This window comes from Meriones unguiculatus, chromosome 9 (assembly GCF_030254825.1).
Source record: "Meriones unguiculatus strain TT.TT164.6M chromosome 9, Bangor_MerUng_6.1, whole genome shotgun sequence".
Classification (NCBI taxonomy): domain Eukaryota; kingdom Metazoa; phylum Chordata; class Mammalia; order Rodentia; family Muridae; genus Meriones; species Meriones unguiculatus.
The window spans coordinates 112,060,553-112,081,365 of record NC_083357.1 but is presented as its reverse complement, the minus strand read 5'-3'; the positions used below and the strand labels follow the sequence as shown (position 1 = coordinate 112,081,365).

At 39.2% G+C, this 20,813-nt stretch overlaps 1 protein-coding gene across 11 annotated transcripts in view; it reads right to left on the bottom strand.

The window, feature by feature from the left end:
* The window catches only part of Gpc5 (glypican 5), a 1,404,356-nt gene that overhangs the window by 1,192,488 nt on the left and 191,055 nt on the right, over positions 1 to 20,813 (bottom strand). The window lies entirely within an intron of this gene.

The following is a 20,813-nucleotide window of genomic DNA, read 5'->3' as shown; positions in this document are numbered from 1 at the left end:
ATTTCCACCAGTATATTTAAAAAAATTGCCTTGACTAGGATTCTGTGCTGTTACTATAAAAGGTTCCTGACACTGTTGGCTCCTTGAAACTTTCTGAACCCGTGCTCGCTTGCCCACTCCCATCTGGCTCCATAATAAACCACTTCTTCTTGTCCCTCTTTAGGTGAGAGCTGGATCAATAAGGGGACCACATTGGCCAGGAACCTCAGCGGACTAAGAGGTCTGACTAGGCTTCCCCATCCCCATGACCTCACACACCCTCCACCATACGCATCTGACCACTGCAGCCGTACCCACAACCATTTTGCCAACCTCCCCAAAGGCAGCTACCTCCACTTACCCATGATTCTCAGGCTTCCACGCTCATAAAACTACTGGAGCCTTACTGTAAAGTAGGAGGAATCATCTTCAAAGGGGATGTAGGAAGCAACCAAATTCATTCAAGTGCTCCTGACTTAGATTAAGTGAAAATATTCTGGGGTGAAAATCTAGTTAATATGCCTATCAAATGCCACAGCATTTAACACAATAAGTACATTATAGATGGCCCAATCATTTTTCCCCAAACCCTGTGGCCAAGTAGAAGCTGTGACTGGCTGCTGCTTCCCAGCGTTAAAGCCCTTACCTGCTACAGGCCCTGGCTGTCATGCTATGTCCTCCACCTAGGGGTGGGGCTTTTCTCCCAGAGGCTTTTCACAATATAACCAGACATTTTGTTCCATCAACCCTTTTCACCCTTTTTCCCCTCCTTGCTGCTTCTCTTGCTGCTCCCAATAAACCTGCATTTATATAATATAGCTCCATCTCACAATTAGCTCATTCTTTTTCATTTAATCAATCATCCAGCAAGGCAAAACATCCAACCACATGTTGCTAGCCCATCATAATATCCAAATTAAAAAAAAATCTCAAATATAGTATCTATTGAATATGAATAACTTTTGATCCATTGGAAGGTGAAAAGTCTTATAGTTTCATTCAGGTAGGCTCAAGTGTGTGTGTGTGTATTAGTAACCCATCACTCATAATTAACAACTAAAACCACCATAATACAAAGCAAATAACAGACTGATATCAAATATTACTCCAAAGGGCAAAAAGCAATCTTTAAAAGACTGTATTGATCGTGGTAGTCATTGAGTGGCAGTGGTCCTCGTCGTGGCAGCGGTGGGCCCTTGAGATGCTCGCTCATATAGTGCTCACAGGCCTGCAGTTGCCATATGCTAGGCTGGCACTGGAGTCACAGCCATTCCCCTGCTTCTGCCTCCCTATTGCCGCGATATAAGAATGAACAACACAACAGCCTTTCATTATGACTATCAATAACAGCAATAAGAAAAGTCTCATGGTAATAATAAACTATTATTAATTATTATTAATAGCAAGTATGAAAAGGCTTATGACAAAATTAAAGCACTGTAAGTCACATGTAAAACATAAAAAGTAAAGTAGTGTAAAAAGTTCTACTTAAATATAACTGACTTGCTTTCAAAAGACCTGATAGGCTACGATCAGATGGAAGGGGAGAAGGACCTCCCCTATCAGTGGACTTGGGGAAGGTATAGGGAGAAGAGGGAGGGAGGTCGGGATTGGAATGGGATGAGGGAAGGAGCTACAGCTGGGATACAAAATGAATAAATTGTAATAAATTTTTAAAAAGACAAAAGAGAGGACAGGAGCTCCACAAGGACAGCAACAGATCCAAAAAGTCTGGGCACAGGAGTCTTTTCTGAGACTGATACCCCTACCAAGGACTGCTCATGGAGATGGCCTGGAACCCCCGCAGAGAGATAGCCCAAGGCAGTTCAGTGTCCAAGTGGCCTCCATAGTAATGGGGACAGGGACTGTCTCTGACAGGAACTGATTGGCCTGCTCTTTGATCACCTCCCCCTGAGGGAGGAGCACGCTTACCAGGCCACAGAGAAAGACAATGCAGCCACTCCTGATGAGACCTGATAGACTAGGATCAGAGGGAAAGGGAGGAGGACCTCCTTTTTCAGTGGACTGGGAGAGGGACAGGGGTGGGGAAGAGGGAGGGTGGGATTGGGAGGGGAGGAGGGAGGGAAGTACAGGGGGGATACAAAGTGAATAAACTGTAATTAATAAAAATAATTATAAAAAACAAAAGAAAGCAATTAGCAAGCATAATTCTAAAGGAGGTATGGTAACTAACAGCCTATTCTTGTTTTTACATTTAACTTTTCTTGGAATAATCAAGTGAATTGGAAAAGAAATGACAAAATATTATATAGTGGTTTACACCTAAAAACTTGTAGGATGCTGTGAAAAGGTATGTTGACAATGGGAAACAGGTGAAAGAGAAAAATCACTAGCTTATATTATAATAATACAATGTAACCACCTAAAATGCAAAATAAAACATACAAGTTATGTACAAAAGTTTTAAAACACTAAAATATTGGAGCAAAATGAGAGTTTTTGAATTAACTTAAAATTTTAAAACTATAACTATTAAAATATATAAAACAGAAATCATAATAAATAGACATACATTATAGAAAATAGGAATATTTCACACTACAAATTATCAATCCTTCTCAATAATTATATAAAAATATAATTTAAACATGTTTTATTTCAATTAAATATCTAAAAACTGGCCTTGCAAAGATATAAGAGAGAACACTAAATAGGGCTAGCTCTCTAAATATTCAAATAGTATACACAATATACATTATAGGCTATCGATGGCACGAAACTAGCTTAAAACATTAATCTGCTAAAATAAGTCATGAATGGAATGATTACTGACCCTCATAGATATTTCCAAAACAATGCTCAAGCCTCATATTTACTGAAGCTGATGTCCTGGCCCCACTATATCCCAACTCCTAATTGTATGTACTCCAGCACACTTGACTGAGCACCGACGGCATCAAGCCACTGTTCTGCAGGGTTCCTACATTGCTATGCACATGACACATAACCAATGTTTTGAGGATATGTGGAAATCATGCTGGGCAAAGCCCTCATAAAGAGGATTGAGTCAAAGTGTTTCCTACCCAGTGAAATAAACAGAGGGTATGTTTTAGCAAAAGCCTTTGGATGTGGAATGGGTTTCTCTACAAAAGTATGTGTCCAGTTAAGCAGCCACTTAAACAGCTGATCACAGGTGGTAATCAGATTACAGGATAATGCCTAAGATTCCTTCTGGCTATGAGCTCCACTGACAACTTTAATTTCGATATGTCAGTGGCATACATTAGTTCTATCATGCTCAAATGTTGGTTGTCAGTAGGTAGGTTATCCAGCACATGAATTCAAATGACTTCCTTTTCCCTAGTGCCCATTTCCACAACTCATTCATCTTAGCCTGTAGTTCACCCTGACCAACTATTAATACAGAAAATTGTGCAGGTGGATCTAACATGGAAAGGCTTTCAGATTTGACACAAAAGCTTGAACTAATTTCATTCAGTAATGTTTCTAGTCTTCAAGAGACTGTAATTCCTATGTAATATCCATAATGTGATACCTTTAACAAAATGTGAAGTAAAAAATGACCTAATTGCAGAACTGTGAGACGCAGATAAGTTAAAGAGAAGAAAAAATATTGAGAAGCCTTGAAAGCATTTTGTTGCATGAAGCAACTTAATTCATCCCAAATGTTATGCTACACTAAGTTATATGAGTCTGCCAGATGCTTCTCTTTAGAAGAATTTTATTATACCAAAGAGAGCAATTTCTTTTAATGAGAATATTTTTGAATAATATTTGTTCTTGAAACCAGTGCTTTCTTTGTTTCATAGCTAATGAGAATAATTCCTTTGATTCATAGGCATTTTTATTCTTCTGCTGGTTCAATCAAAATACCAATTAACTACATGGATTATATGAGAATGAAGTGGGCACCTTCCAGCTCTGGCTCAGAATACGCACATCAATCATGAAAAGCACATGATTTGCATCATGAGAATCCACAGGTTAAGAATGATAACCAAAGTCTGTGGTTAATGTCCCGGTTTAGTTTCACCTCTGGGTAGGGAGCTCATGTAAATTCCAAACAGTGAAAAAACACTAAAGAGACTCTGTCTCCATTGTCATAAACTGTAAGCAATACACAGACCTTAATCTCAGTGCCAGAGCTTGGAATATCTGTCTGGCTTTTCCCCACGATGGGTGAGAAGCGTTTAGTGATGCAGATCTTGTGCAGACAAAATGAATGTATCTGTTTAGAGAGAGGCCATAAATATAGAAAAACATCATCACTTAAAACTTGGAAAAGGAAAACTGCATAGTAATTTGCCTCTGCAAAAGGTAAATAAACCAAATTATATCTCAAAATAGAACAGTGAAACACATTTTAAACAGGCAGTCATAGAGGTGAATATGAAACACCAAACATGAGGTGCAAACCCACAATTGCTATAGTTTGGATATAAGGACTCCAAAGGACTGGCCTCCTAAAGTAACACTAATTAAAAGAGACTTTCCTACCTCATCAGGGGAATAACCCATTGATAAGTGTGCTATTGGGCTCCATGTACAGGAAGTCAGTGCAGCGTGACTTTGAGAGATCTATTTCACCCAACGCCCGCCCCTTTGTCTTTCTTCCTTTCTATGTCCTGATTGTCTTGAGAAAAGTTCCTCTCATCTACTATGCTCATGTTCAGGATGCCCGACCTAATCACAAGCATAGAGGCAACAGAGGTATTTATTAATCGTGAACTAAAATCTCTGAAGCTGTGGCCTGACAAAAAGCCCCTCCTCTTTAAGACACCTTATGGAAAAGCTGGGTTTCCCTGGAAGAATCACACGCACCTAGATTCTTTTACCAGGGTGCAGCACATGCTTGCAGAAAACTTCTAATCACTTTCCTTGGCCTGAAATAAGAGATAAGCCATCTTCATGGACCAAGAACAAACAGCTTTGGGTGGGGGAATGATTAACCTGACAGTACTGTTCTACCATATGTGAAAATGCCAACTATCATTGTGTGATGTCATAATATTACCTAAGGTCATATCTAATCCCAAGATGTTGAGTTCCTTAAAAAGTGAATACCATTTCCTTAAAAACGATAGTAATTATATAAGGGCCTAATTCATACAATGTGCTCAAAATAAAATCAGCCAATACTTAAAGATGCCAAGGCAGCAGTAATATCCCAGAAAACAGATTTGTGATTTTATATTTTTCAAATATAAGTAAAATCGGTTTAAAATTGATCTCAGGAGAAAAATAAAATAAAATGTTATAAGTAAAAACAATATACACAAATATTTGTATGGAGACATGTAAGTTTTCATACTGTGTGTGCGTATATTCGCCTATTTAAGTTGATGTTCTATGAACAAGATAGCAAACGCCATCTAATACCTCTCTGAAGGCCTTTGATTCATGATGAAACAATAAGAAATAAATTTGACAAAGTAAAAAGATTCTTTGGTTCTTCGATGGCAGAACCTTAAAAGCATTGGCCTCTTAAATACAGTACTTAGTGCTATAGGGGAAATCACACTCGAAAGCACCAGTCAGCAGCTTCACCTTCTCATCTGGAGAAGTCAAGCCCTGGTTCCAGGACATCTGGGTTGGGAGCGAATCTTTATCTGTCGTGACATTGAAGACTTTGCAAACATTTTAGCCACAGTTCTGCCAGCCTTCCAGCCTGGTCCTATCCCAATCTCCTCTCACTATTTTGACTTCCTCATCATTTTTCCTGTGTTTCGAACATTTCAGCCTGCTTAGCAGCTGGAGCCAAGTGAAGCTTGAGAAGCTTAAATAACCACAGTGGACAGAGGAATGACATCACAAATAATGGGTTTTGAAAAGAGTTTGCTGGCAGGAGCAATAAAGCAATCACCGGACGTGGAAAGATGCTACAGTAACCACACAATAGAAATATGGTAATGATAAGTGTAATGATGCTGGGGTTAACAGCCCAGTGAGAGACACTAAAGAAGAGGATGAAATTTAACAAAAAAGTGACAGTAGAATATATAGATAATTGCGTGAAGTGCTGAACATGGAAGACAGAACAAAACTTGATATCCAAAGTCTTCAGGGCTTAAAAGAGATTTATCAGATAGCCCCCAAGGAAAATAAAAATAATCCCTACTTTTACTGTCAGCTACTGTCTCAAGTCTCTGCAGTTCTATGTATAAAAATTAACACATTAATTAAAATTTATTCACTTTCCTTTTTTTTCCAGTTTTTGTTTCCATATATATCTCCTGGCTACATTTTACCTCCTTCCTCCCCTCCCGATTCCTCCTCTCTGTCTACCCCTCAGCTCTGATCCTCCCATTTCCCTTCAGAAAAGGACAGACACCCCCAGGGATATCAACCAAATGTGGCATATCAAGTTACAATAAGACTAGACACCTCAGGGCTGGAGAGATGTCTCAGTGGTTAAGAGCACTGTCTGCTCTTCCAAAGGATCCAGGTTCAATTCCCAGCACCCACATGGCAGCTCACAACTGTCTGTAATGCCAATCTCCAATTCCAAGGTATCTGACACCTTCACACTAATGCACATAAAATAAAATTAAATACATTATTTAAAAAAAAGACTAGACACCTTCCCTTATACTAAGGGTGGACAATGTCACCCAGTGGGAAGAAAAGTGTCCCAAAGCAGTCAAAAGAGTTAGAGACAGCCTTTCCTCCCACAGTTAGGAGCCCAAGAAGAAGAACAAGCTACACAATCGTAACATATATGCAGGTCTAGGTCAGACCCATGCAGACCCATGAACTGACTCCCTGGCTGTCAGTTCAGTCTCTGTGAGACCCTGTGAGCTCAGGTTAGTTGATCCTGTGGTTTTAATTATGGTGTCCTCATCCCTTCTGGCTCCTATAATCCTTCCTTCCCCTCTACTACAAGATTCCTGACCTCTGCCTAAGGCTTGGCTCTGGGTCTCTGTATCTGTTTCCATCAGTTACTGGATAAAGCCTCTTTGATGATGATTATGCTAGGCTCCTGACTATTGGTATAACAGAATATCATAGAAATCATTATATTGAGTTTTGGGAGTGGTCATTTGTGTTGGTTCTCTCCTAGATCTCTGGGCTATTCAGCTTCTGGTTCCTGACCCTCCAGGCAGGGTTTGGGATGGCTGGTTCAGGCTGCATATCCCCCCTTACCGTGAGTATTAGCTAGGGTCACTCTTCTAAACTCCTGGGAGTTTCCTTTGCTCTAGGTTTCTCCCTCACTTCCAACATGCACCCTCCCAATTCCAATTGTCTCTCCTAGGACTCTCTCTTTCCATCTTCCTCCCATCTGATCCTTCCTGTTCCTGTCCTTTTCAGATACCCCCACAAAATCTTTTCTAGTCCTCTTTACCAGAGAGATCCATGTATCCCCTTGGGTCTTTCTTGTTAATTAGCTTCTTCGCGTCTGTGGATTAATGATTAATATCCACTTACAAATGATTTGGGGGTCTGAATTACTTCACTCAGTATGATTTTTTCCTAGTTCTTTCCATTTGCCTACAGATTTCATGATGCTATTTTGCTTAACAGCTGAATAATACTCCATGGTAGAAGGGTACCACATTTTCTTTATCCATTCTTTAGTTGCGGAACATACAGGTTTTTTCCAGTTTCTGGCTATAATGAATAAAGCTGTATGTACATGATTATATGGAGTATCCTTTGAGTATATGCCCAAGAGTGGTATAGCTGAGTTTTGGGGAAGATCAATTCCCAATTTTCTGAGAAACAATGAAACTGATTTCCATAGTGGTTGTACAAGTTTGCACTCCCACCAGCAGTGGAGGAGTGTTTGTTCCTCTTGCTCCACATCCTCACCAGCATGAGCTGTCACTTGCGCTTATCCATTCTGACAGGTGTAAGATGGGATCTCAAAGTCTTTTTTATTCTCATTTACCTGATGACTAAGGATGTTGGCCATTTCTTTAAGCATATCTTGGACCTTTGAGATTCCTTTGTTGAGAATTCTCTATTTAGATCTGCATTATTTTTAATTGTATTATTTGGTTTGTTGATGTCTTACTTATTGACTTCTTTATATATTATGGAAATAAGCCCTCTGTCAGACATGGAGGCGGTAAAAATCTTTTTCTATTCTTGGGCTGCCAAAAACAGGTAGTTTTCGATATCCAATGAGGGTATGGAGGACTAGATCAAGTAGTTATCAACTTGTTGGTTGCAACCTCTTTTGGGTGGACCCACCATTTCACATGGGTCGCATACATGATATCCTACATAACAAATATTTATATTATGATTAATAGTGGTAGCAAAATTAAAGGTATGAAGAAACCACAAAAATAAATTTATGTTTGGTGGTCACCACATCATGATGAGACTCATAGCCAAACTTTGGGCAGAGTGGAAAAAGTCTTATGGAAGAGTTAGGGGAAAGAAAGACCCAGAGGAGACAGGAGCTTTACAAGGAGACCAACAGAGCCAACAAATGTCAGCCCAGGGGGCCCTGCTGATGCATCAGCCAAGAACCATGCATCAAAAGAAACTAGACCCTGTGCTCAGATGTAGATAGTAGGCAGTTCAGTCATCTTTTGGGTACCCTAATAAGGAGAGCAAGGGATCTCTAACATGGACTCTGTTGCCTGCTCTTTGATCACTTTCCACTGGAGGGGAGGCCTTGCCAGGCCACAGAGGAAGAGAATAGCAGTCCTGAGAAGACTTGATAGGATAGAGTCAGATTGTAGGGGAGGAGATGTGCAGGGAGAGAAAGGGTGGGTGGGACTGGGAGGAGATGAGGAAGGGGTTACAATTGGGATGTAAAGTGAATAATTTTTAAAAATAAATTTAAATTTTAAAAAAGAGCAAAATAAAATGATTAGAAGTCCCCTACAACTATCTGGAAGAATTGCATCTAAAATCGAGCTTCATGGACATCATCCACAGGACTGGCGTATTTCTCTGTTATAAGAGAGGTCTGAAATTTTGCCTGAGGATCTCCAGTGTTAGGTTTCTGACTTCCCTAGACCACAACTCTAATGTTGTCCAAGCTTACTAGGTACTCAAGTAGTTCCTGCAACAGGAAACACCATCATGCTCTTAAGGTCAACATGGTCCAAGAGAAATGCTGTTCCACTGGATCACTATCAAGTCTCTTACCAAGCCTAGTCACACTATGGAAGACATACACAACCCATGCTCCTCTTGGTGACCCTGTACCTTCATTGAGCATTGTCAATGCCTATTCTCTATGCCCCAGAACAAAATAAAACAAAACAGAACAAAACAAAACCACAAACAAATAATAAAAACCAACAGCATAAAAACTCTTGCCTTTATTCTCCATATCCATGATCACATTTTCTTTAATGGTTAATATTCTGGGAATGTTTGTGAGGGACTTCATAGATATGGTTAATTGCGGACAGAAGAATAAATGTGGGTATGACTCTTCCATAGAAAGGAGAGAGCAAGCTGAATACCAACACACATTTCTCTGTGCCTGCTGACTGTGGACATGATGGGACCGTCTGCTCATGCCCTTGCTGACATGCTCTCCTCACCACCACGGTGGACTGTACTGTTTACCGTGAGCTAAAAGGATTCTTTACTTCCTACATTGGCTTTTGTTGGGTATTTGGTATACCAACAAGAAAATTATTTAATATACTGTTCCTCATCATTTTCAGTGAAGCTAAGCTCTAGAGGAAGAGATAACCTTGGTGTTTTCCTAGTTATAAAATAGTGCCTGATACATAGCATATACTCAATGAATATAACTTAAAATGAAAACTTTAGAAATTTTGGATTTTGGGTAGATAGATGATTTGGTCATTAAATGAAATACATAGTGAAGAATGAGAAGTAAATTTAGAAAGAAGGAATTGTCTCCTAATTCTTGCTGACTTGGCTTTAAATCTAAAAAGGAAATGATTCCTTCTAAAATATATTGATATCACCTATGTGTTTCAAACAAAATTACGTGAGTTCTGAACCTAAGGCTCTGATTGACAAAAGTCTATATATTTACCATTCCACAGTTTCTGCAGGTCACGAGTCAAAGGCAAATGATTAGCAAAGGCTCTGCCAAAGACTACCCATAACACCATGATTAGAGAATCCACATAGTGGCAATCACGTCACTGTTTCCCTGGGTATACATGCATTTTTATAAGCTCAGGCATGACTCTCGGCATCCCAGAATATTAGCTCCTGAGTATTACATTCAATTACATGAGTGTTCCCCTCATGTGTCAGCAAAGAACATAGTGACCAGTTCATACATAATAACTGCAACCCACAACCTGTCACAACTAGTTCATGAAGCTAAACTATAACTCACATACACACACACAAATCTGAAATGCAATCCTTGTGGTGCTTGATCCAAAATGAACAAGATTTGATCAATAACTGATGTCCCTTTCTTTTGTTGTGTCCTTACTTTCTATTGGTGATTAAGTATTATCCATTTTTGGTGTCCTCCTATCAATAAATGCCAATAAGGACATACATAAAAACATCTCCCTTCTTGCCCTCTTAAGATCATCTTATCCTTCCACCTGCTTTTAATTTACTGACAAATATTGGCAATGTCGACAAGCCTCGTTGGTACTGAATGACATACCCTTTGTTTTTTCTCATTTACATGGTTTTCTAAATCTCCACACTCAAAACACAGTAGTTTAAATCATTCAGAATTATGTCAGTAAGTCCACTTTACTCAAGTGGTTGGTGACAGCCCAAAGCTATGAATACCAAGCTGGCCTCACTGAGGGCCCATTAAGATAGTCATCATATCACCCCCAACTATCTGAAAAATATTCTTTACTGCAAGAACCCTGTCTTCTTAGAATTAGGTATAAATTCCTACTTAGATGCTGTTCTGGTTTGCTTTCCTATTTCTTGATATAAAACCCTTTACAGTCCACCATCAAGGGAAGCCACGGTGCAAACTCAGGGCAGGAACCTGCAGGCAGAAATTGAAGTAGAGATCATAGAGGAACATTGCTTATCACCTCGCTACCTCTGGCTTCTTCAGCTACCCTCCTACATAGCTCAGGCCCACCTGCCTATGGATGGTACCTCCCACAGTGGCTGGGACATTTAGTAATCAAGAAATTCGTAATTAATTGATAATTAGTAATTAAGAAAATGTCACACAAACATATTCATAGACAAATCTGTTAGAATCAATGTCCTAACTGAGGTTTCCTTTTCCTAGGTGACAGCAGTTTTTGCCAATTTAACACAGCGTTATTGAAAGAGATTACTGTCACCCATTTTTCTATTTTTTATGTATTGTAACTTAACAGTGCTCAAATAAATAGTACATCTTTAGAAAGAGCATAATTGAAGTTTTCTACTGTTTCTTGACCCATAGCTGACCAATCACTGGCAAATGCTTCTGTTTTGTCTTGTGTAAGATGAATATTCTTTAATTTCTGCTGGAAAGCTGCTGACTTCACACTGTGATAACTGCCCATTCAAAAGCAAATCATATGGTTTCAAGAAGCAGCTGAAGGTCTTGTTTCTCTAATGACAATGCATCCTGAAGTTTTGTTTTTTTTTTTTTTTTTTTTTTTTTTTTCATTTTCTTCACTGACAACCTCTCTCTACAGTGGAATTTTTGAGAAGTTTGGGTAAGCTGGTGTGGAAATACTCGTGGATCTATGCATTTATCAGCAACACTACTTTTCTCATGCCAGGGCTATGGGGCAAGATCAGCACCACAGTTGTGCCGACCCTCACAGCTAGCTCAGCCACCTCCTGAATCTATACTTTTGAGCATTTAGAGGCAAACCACAGTCCACGGTTTGGTGGTACCTAGGGAATGTTATGTGATGTTTCCATAACAATCTCTTTGGAGGCCACCTCTGCTCCCATATCCCAAGAACCAACACAGACCCATGAACATACTGCTATTATTGACTGACCCCATCATAGTAAAACCTTGTGCTCAGAAAGTCAAGCCATGGGTTGTCCATTTTCTCATAGTCCAGAAAGTCTTCATCAAGCTTTCTACTGCCTCACACCTGCCTTTTGACTCACTTTTGTTATCCTCTGATTTTCACATGTATTTGTTTTTTCAATCATTGAGCTAATGTAATGCTTTTTAAAAACACCCATATGTATAAAGGATTGTTAATCAAAATGCCTATTCATAATTATGATTGATAGACTGAATCATCCATTCATTTATATTTGTTCATCAAATAGTTCTGAGTGTGAAACAATGAACTGCTCCTACATATGGAAGTATACAATTAAATAAACAGAGGTTACAGGTAAAGAGCAGTGTAGCGCATAGTACAGTGATACTAACAGTGAAAGAAGCAGGGGTCATAGTCCCGGCTTAGTCCAGAAAACCAGGAAGACTGTCCTGTAGCTCATGTGTGTCATGAGCTTGGTTTGAAAAAAGTCAAAGTACAAGGAAGGTAGTCAAAAGAGCCAAAGCACCAAGCTCTCAGTCGGCTGACCCTATCAATGACTCTGAGACAACAGCTGAAGCTCACACAGAGTGCATGGAGCACCAGGTAAAGACAGGGCAAAGAGGCTGGAGGCTGACTTCCCAGCGCTCAGGGAGCCCAGCTGATAATGATAGAGATTACTTAAGAGTAATTACATTAGTCAGATACAGTAATTAAACATGGGAGCTCATTAAACATTACTCAGATTCAATAATTAAACATAGTCAGATACTGTAATTAAACATAAGCTGGGCAGAGCAATTCACGCAATATTTCACAGGAAAGGTCAATTTGAGTGGATAATTGCACCAAAAGTTTCTACTTTAGAATCAATTATCTGAATTAGTTGCCCTTATTAAGTAAATTTAAGGAACTGGCAGATCCTTGCAAAGAATGGATATAGTCTGTCCTTTGAAAACAGAACAGATCCATTTGAGAACAAGAAGTACTGTCAATAAAGTCAGCACGGCCATGTTAATTTATTTTCCAATAGAGCTCACCTGAGTTTGTTTATTATCATCTAATCTACAAATATTTCATCCCTTAGGAAAAAGCTATCGTGAAAAAAGGATTCTTTGACAAATACTAAAAACTGATGAGATATTCTGACTTCACTAAAAGCTCATAGCTCATCTGAAGGGACCTGAGGCAGCCCTGAGTGAGTGTTTAAGGAGCAGATGAAGTAGTGAGTGAGTGTGAACTATTGACAAGGACCCCAATTCTCCAAATGCAATGAGAACTGACCAAACCTTTCCAATGTATCCAGCCATATTGCTAAAGGTTTTTATCAGCTGTAGGAGCTCCCAAGTAGGATTTTGGGGGTCACTCATGTATACTATCATATCATCTGCCAACAGTGATACTTTGACTTCTTCCTTTCTGATTTGTATCCCCTTGATCTCCTTTAGTTGTCTTATTGCTTTAGCTAGGACTTCAAGTACTATGTTGAAGAGATAAGGAGAGAGTGGGCAGCCTTGCCTTGTCCCTGATTTCAGTGGAATTAATTTAAATTTCTCTCCATTTAGTTTAGTTTGATGTTGGCTATATGTTTGCTGTATATTGCTTTTACTATGTTTAGGTATGTGCCTTGTAACTTTAATCTCTCCAAGACTTTAAACATGAACAGGTTTTGGATTTTATCAAATGTTTTTTCGGCATCTAAGGAGATAATCGTGTGGGTTTTTTTTTTCTTTCAGTTTGTTTATATGGTGGATTACATTGATAGATTTTCATATATTGAACCTATTTTTATGAATAAGTTTATATCTGGCACCAAACTGATTGACTCTGGTAAGCTAATAAAGTCATGTGCTTTGACGTGTAAATTAAGAATCAAACTTAAGGAGTGGAACATCCAAATTCAATCATAGTTGTGGTTTAGATGTGAAACATCACTAAAAACATTTGCTGAGCTGAGAGCTTATAGAGATACTGACTTGTGATCATATCATGAGTGTTATTCTCTCCACCGATGAGTGAGTTCAAAACTGAATGAACACATAACGAGATGGGTTACTAGGAAATAGGGCCTGTTTGAAAGAAGCACGTCATCTCCTAGTTTGATTTCTGTTACCATAAACAAAAGATAAATGTATGTTAATACAATCTATTCTTAAAAGGGAAAAATTTGAGAAACACTGTTTAAAAGCAATTTAAGGGGAGACACTTTAGAAATTCACTCTAGAGTCAATCATCAGTGGGGAGTTAAGGCAAAAATTCAAATAACCAGTCACACAACATCTACAGCCAAGACCAAATAGCATTTAATCACATCCCTTTTTGCTTAATGCTTATGCTCAGCTAACTTTCACTACTCTAATATAGCTCATGGCCATGCCTAGAGACTGGTGCTGCCCACAGTGGCATGGGTCTTTCTACATTAATTAATAATCATGACAATCCCTGCAAACACCACCACAGGCCAATATGACATAATTCCCCGCTAAGACTTCTTCCCTGGTGACTCTCGACTGTTTCAAATTGACAGTCAAAACATACCAGCACAGTCACTAGGATCATTATTTTGTACCGTGTGGTTACCTCTAGGTCCGCCATTCTCTGTTTCTCATGGTGACCATGTCTCGTCGCCATGCTGTTCTGCCTCACCAAAGCCGAGAACAGTGGAAAAAAACAAGTGACCGTGGATAAATACCTTTGAATCTTAGCTAAATTATTTTTCCTCTGCGTGTATATTTTCTTGGGTGTCTTTACACGGCAACAGGAAAATGAACATAACCGTTGCCTGAGATTGCTTGAACCAACTAGTAACATCCACACTGACACGTTTCTTAAATGAAATAGTTAAAATGCATCAATGGCTTTATAAGCCAGAATGTGTACATGTGGCTAAATTCAGCTGCTAATAAAGGCATCAGATACATACAGGAAAAGATAGTGCTTATAAACAAACGTCAATCATCAGACTATGTAACACAATTGGAATAGCTACCAGATACATTTTCATTCAGAATGTGAGAAGACTACAAATAACATTTAGTAGAAAACAAGTGTCCATAATCTGAGAAGCTGCATCCCTCTTTGACCATTTCTGCAGAAATCGTAAAGCTGCATGCAATCTTTGGTATATTACATTTACCTGATGAAATGCTAAAATTCATAACTGTGGGAAACGTTCTTTTTATAACCTTTATATATTAAGGAAGTCAGTGAACTAATAACGTACACGCATAAAACTCTTGCTGATGTAAATCACTATTTCGAACTCAGCCCGACATTTGAATTACTTGAATTTATATCAAATGACTTACTGAATATTCAGCAATGCTAGAAATACTCCTAGTATTAATAATGACTTTGAAGGACAGTCTCTGCTTAGAATTTCTAGATAGCAAACACCATAGTAATTGAAAGCGACTTTCAATTTCATCATGGGACTTCATAATTTCACTAAAATTAAGAAAATAATTTCCAATGAACAAATACTTGTCAGCTTTTTACATTGGGCAGAGTGCAAGGAGCCTCATGGAAGAAGGGGGAGACAGAAAGACCTGAAGGGAACAGGAAATCCACAAGGAAACCAACAGAGTCAAAAAACCAGGGCTGGGGGGAGGGGTGCTGAAAAGGCAGATACTCCAACCAAGGACCATGCATGGAGAAGACCTATACCCCCTGCTCAGATGAAGCCCATAGGCTGGTCAGTTTCCATTTGGGTTCTCTAGTAAGGGGAGCAGGGAGTGTCTCTGACATGAACTTCATATCCAGCTTCTTTATCACCTCCCCATAGGGGTGTGCAGACTTGCCAGGCCACAGAGGAAGATGATGTAGCCAGCCTTGATGAGATCTGATAGGCTAGGGTCAGATGGAAGGGGAGAAGGACCTCCTCTATCAGTGGACTAGAGGAGGGGCATAGGGGAAGAAGAGGGAGGGTGGGGTTGGGAGGAAATGAAGAAGGAGGCTACAGCAGGAAAACAAAGTAAATAAATTATAATAAATAAATAGTTTTTTAAAAGCCAGGTAAAGTCAGCATCTAAGGAATGAATCTAAATAGAAAGTGTCTAAGTGATATTTCTTGCTTTTATGTAAGAAGAACTTTGTGTATTTGTTTTAAATATTCACAAGAGCAGCTAGTATTTAATGAATAAAAGGCAAAGATCTTAAGGAAAAACAAGTACGTGAAAATCTTATTCCGTAGACTTTCAAAGTTTACACACACACACACACACACACACACACACACATATTCCCTGAAGTCTAATATGAATTTAGAGCTAACTAAGAACAAATACGCCTTTTTACTTTTAGATGAAGTTATAATTGCTTTCATTGGTGTTAGTTAAAAGTTATAAGAGAAGAGATACTTCTGTTATGTTTCATACTCTGCAGTGAATTTATTTCCTTCAACGTTTTGAAATATTACGTTGTACTGTTTTGCCATGCTCCTTTTTGTTTTGTTATCTTACACAGAAGAGGTAAAAACACTGGAGAAGCTAATTTTAGTTAGAATATATTTGCAAAAGATTAGATTTGGAATGCCCCCAAAGGCACATATGTGAAAACATGGGTCTCAGAGTAGAGCTTCCGGTGGGCTGTGTGTTACTTCAGAGCTGCGGCCTCAGGAGAAGTGTTTGGGTCCTGGGAGTCTATTCCTCAAGGGGACTGAGGCTTGCAGTCTCTCCTGCTGCCCTCATGCTACCTGACACAGCAGGCTGCTTGGGTATGTTCTCCAGCCCTGAGGTTCTGCCTCACCGTGGAAATGAAATGAAAGGTGCACAAAGCAATGAGAGCTGAGACCCCTACAACCAAAGGTAAAATTAAACCTCTCTCTTTCCTCATTAATTTTCTCATGTCGTCTGTTATGGTTAAAACATGACAAAATAATATTCACAAATATGACAAAAATAAAATTAAAGACCGAAAAACTGTAATTCGTGGAGGCATGTATGAAAGACAGGTGCAGTGACAGGGGAGCCCTGCAAAAGAACTCCCCAGCGATGACAGAATAGCACAGTGTCTTGATTACGGTAGTGTCTGTGCACGCCCTAACAAATGATCAAATTACACTGAACCGCATGCACATACATAACACTCCACACACCAGCACATAAGGAAGTCAGTGGAAACCAAATGAGACCTGAAATCAATAAACTGTAATGTCGATTGGTCTAGCATTGCTATTACACCACAGTATGCCAAATGTCATCAGCCGGAGGAAGCTGAGCAGCAGGGTTATAGGACTCTGCGCTCTATACTGATGACTACCTGTGAGTCTTTAATTATTTTTAAATGAAGATTTAAATTTGTTTATTTTGTAGACTTCACTATCATAAAATCAGCAGCAGTAGGTTTCTAGTAATTTATTAAGGTCTGGAAATAGTCACATAATTTATTGTGTGGTTAAGACGGTCAGGAGAAGGTGAGCCAGGTGGACTATAAAGGAAGGCTTGAATGGTATGCAGACTTAAGACAGTCAGGCTCCACAGGTGTAACACCTCAGGTAAACAAAAGGCTGCTAAGGCTGGGGCGCTCTGTACACACCCACCCAGCACAGTGGCATGCTGTGAGCAGAACAGCCGCCATGCCTGCAAATGAGAGCACTGTGTGCAAACACAAAGGCAGCTGGCAGCCTAGTGCACAGAGGAACAGTGCTGAGGTTTGCTTATCCTCGGAGCAGGCTGTCTTTCTGGGTCATTATCAGGAAGGACCAACTAGCGGGACAATAAAAGCAGTAGCCCAGCACAGCCGGTGCTGAGGAAGACACTTGTGCGGTTACTAGGAGCGTCAGTGGCGCTTGCTGCGACTACACCATCTGAAACATGCGGAACCATCGTCGCTGTGTAATGGGTTGTGTCCAAAGAAAAGAAGTAGTAAGGGGCAAATGATGCCCAAGTGGCCCCTCTTCAGTGCCTACACACTCGGTCGACTGGCTACTGTATCTCAAGCCCCAGAACAGTGGAAGCAATGCAATTCATTCTTTAGTTCTGTCTCCATAACCCTCTCACATAATGCCAGCCACAAAAAGAGTCTCTCTCTCTTTCTTCCTCCCTCCCTCCCTCCAAATATATGCATATTATGCATGATATTATATATGCATATACAGAAAGAATATAATATATATTATATATAATATAATACATATAATATATATATGGAGAGAGAGAAAGGGAAGAGGGGCCAGAGACAGAGACAAAGATATAGACAGAAAGATGAAGAAAATGTATATAAAATAATTTTAAAAAATACGGAGCACTTCACATTTTTCTCTGTAAGCCTATATTTTGTTTTACAGTAAACAAAGTTAAACCATAAAAACTTAAATTTGATTACAAGCTTAAGATGCCTTATAAACTTTATTTCTAACAGCAGAATTGTCATTAGATATATGAGTGAGCTCATGGACACTTTCAGACATATGCAGGCACTCATATGTTTTATTATATGATTATGTCATTTCTCCTATAAATATCTTCACATCATCTAATTCCAATGGAATATTTTAATGTCTAATTTATGAAAGATAAAATAGAAGCAAACTGAGTTTACTATTAATATATAACAATGTGGCAATACCAGATTTTATCTTATATTTTATTCTATTTATTTTCTTTTATTCAACATCAATTCATTTCTTCATTACATAAGAAACATTAATGCAACTAAAGACAAATGTTTATTTTTGCTTTCATGGGATGATAAAGTTATGCTATTCCCTTAATAAATAAACCCTTATGTCTAACACACTGCAATGGGCTTCAGAGTCTAAGATCAACCCTGACATAAAATCAATTTGCAATAAATGCTTGATAAATGAGTGGTAAGGCTGAAAGGAGAAAGCCTGGAATCGGAATAGCCTGGTACAAATGATGTTCTGTACTAGCATACACATTCATCCAGGATCTCAAAGAAAAGAGGCTCATTTCGGAGTAAATAAAATGTTAAGCAAAGTTCCCCTGAAGGCGCTGCTTTAGCTAAGCAATCTGAGCAATGTTGAAGGCCCTTGGGATCTCGCTGGCTGACAAGCGCACAGGATGACAGGCTCTCTGCAGTGGTTTGAGAAACCCGCATGTATGTCCGTCCTGTGGCTGTCTGTAGAGTCACTGCAGGTGTGTGTTGTGGAGAACCCACGTCAGAGAAGTAGGTGCTCGGACAGGGTTAACTAATTCAGGAGGATTAATTAACTCTATGCAGTGAGGCCAGCAGAGAGGCAGGGAAAACTAAGGCAGCTCGCGGGCCATTATCTAAGTCTGACCACAGGGCATCAAAGAAATGAAGGTTGTAAGGTATACTGGTCCACCGTGCAGGTTAAAGAAGGGCAGGCCAGGAGGTAAGGACAGCTGAAAGCCAGAGTCAGCGGGCAGGTGAGTCCCCCTTCCCTTCAACAGAGGCCTGTCTTTGCCTCCCTGACACATTTATGCACTCTAACAAAAGGGCAGCCTGTGGGAGGCATGCCCTAAGCAGAAATTCAGTAATGGGTGTGAGAGCTTGAGTTCTAGCCCTGGGATTAGGGCAGCTTCCCAAAGCAGGAGGTCAACAAGGGTTTTGCCACAGCTGCTGCATACAGAACACAAAGCAAAAGGGGTCAGCTAAATAATGTATTCAAAGATAACCCTTTGTTTTAAATAAGCAGGTGAAATGCTAATCATAATAATAGTGTCAAATGCGAAGAGTCACATCCTGCTGTCTGGTGGAGCTGTTAAGTCACAGCGTTGTGTGCTCTCTAATGGATGATCTAGCCAGAGGTCTCCATTATATTTATTCTTGATATGCCTGCCAGATGATGCCATGAACACAGATCAGGGCCAGGCTCACGCACACATTCATATTATACAACATTTGCTAGTACACGGTTTCTCTCATGAATATTTTCTTTCATTACTTTAATATCTCTTTATTTCAATGGATAATAATTGTATGACTAAATTATGAGACATGAAAATAAACAGAAGCGAAATTTCAAAATGCTTAAAGACTAAAGAGATGAATTGCCAAAACCTCCTACTTTGGCATACACCCACCCACCCACCCTTGTGGCCACATGATACATCTTCAGCAATTTGACTCCTCATTGTGGAGAAGATAGGGATGAATTTTATCTAATGTCCGGTGGAAGCACCAGGGTGTCTAAGGTGCTTGTCCTAAGAGCTTCCTGTCTTCTACTCAACTTATGCTGATTCATTCATCTTATTCTAGCATAAGAAAAAGACAAGTCCTGAGCCCAAGGAAAGAAACCAGGCTCTCGGTTTGTTCCCGTCAGCAATATTTCCACAAATAAGAACATACCTCTGTGCTCATAAAGTCTTGTATTTCTTCAATCTAAAATCATTGAAATCACTACTTCTAGAAAATTTCACTCAAGATACTGTTTTACTTGGAGAGAAAAGTTATCATCTCTTTAATATGTATTATAGTTGGAATGTTTACTGGGGCTCATTCTATTCATTTTAACAATGGTCTTCATAAAGACAATCATTATATACTAGCAAAAATAAACAGTATTTGAAATTATGCTGTATTTTATTTCCATTAAAATATTCTACACACGTAAAATATTTATTCTCTGATGATATATAGAAAGGTTTTAAACAAAAGATAAGTGAAAAGAGCAGAAATATATCATTATAAGGAACTATAAAAGCCTATTAAGCACATAATGCATGAATTTGGGTAAAAGTGAAAAACATAGATATTGGTTAGTAAAGGATGCCAGACGCAAAAAGTTTCAGTGGCAAAATAAAGACACCAGAGGAAAACAGAAAAAAAATTGGAGTAATCAGAGGCAAACGCAGTGCGATACAACATAATGTTTTAATATTTTAAAATTGACAAAATAGACTGTTCTTTAGAAAGACACGCTAAGACAGAGCCAATCCAAGCACCGACTTTAGGGCCCGAAGATCCACCTTCAGATCCTGATATTTTCTATGTGACTTTGGACCAATGCCTTCATTCATCTACAATGCGAGCTAAACTTTATGGGCT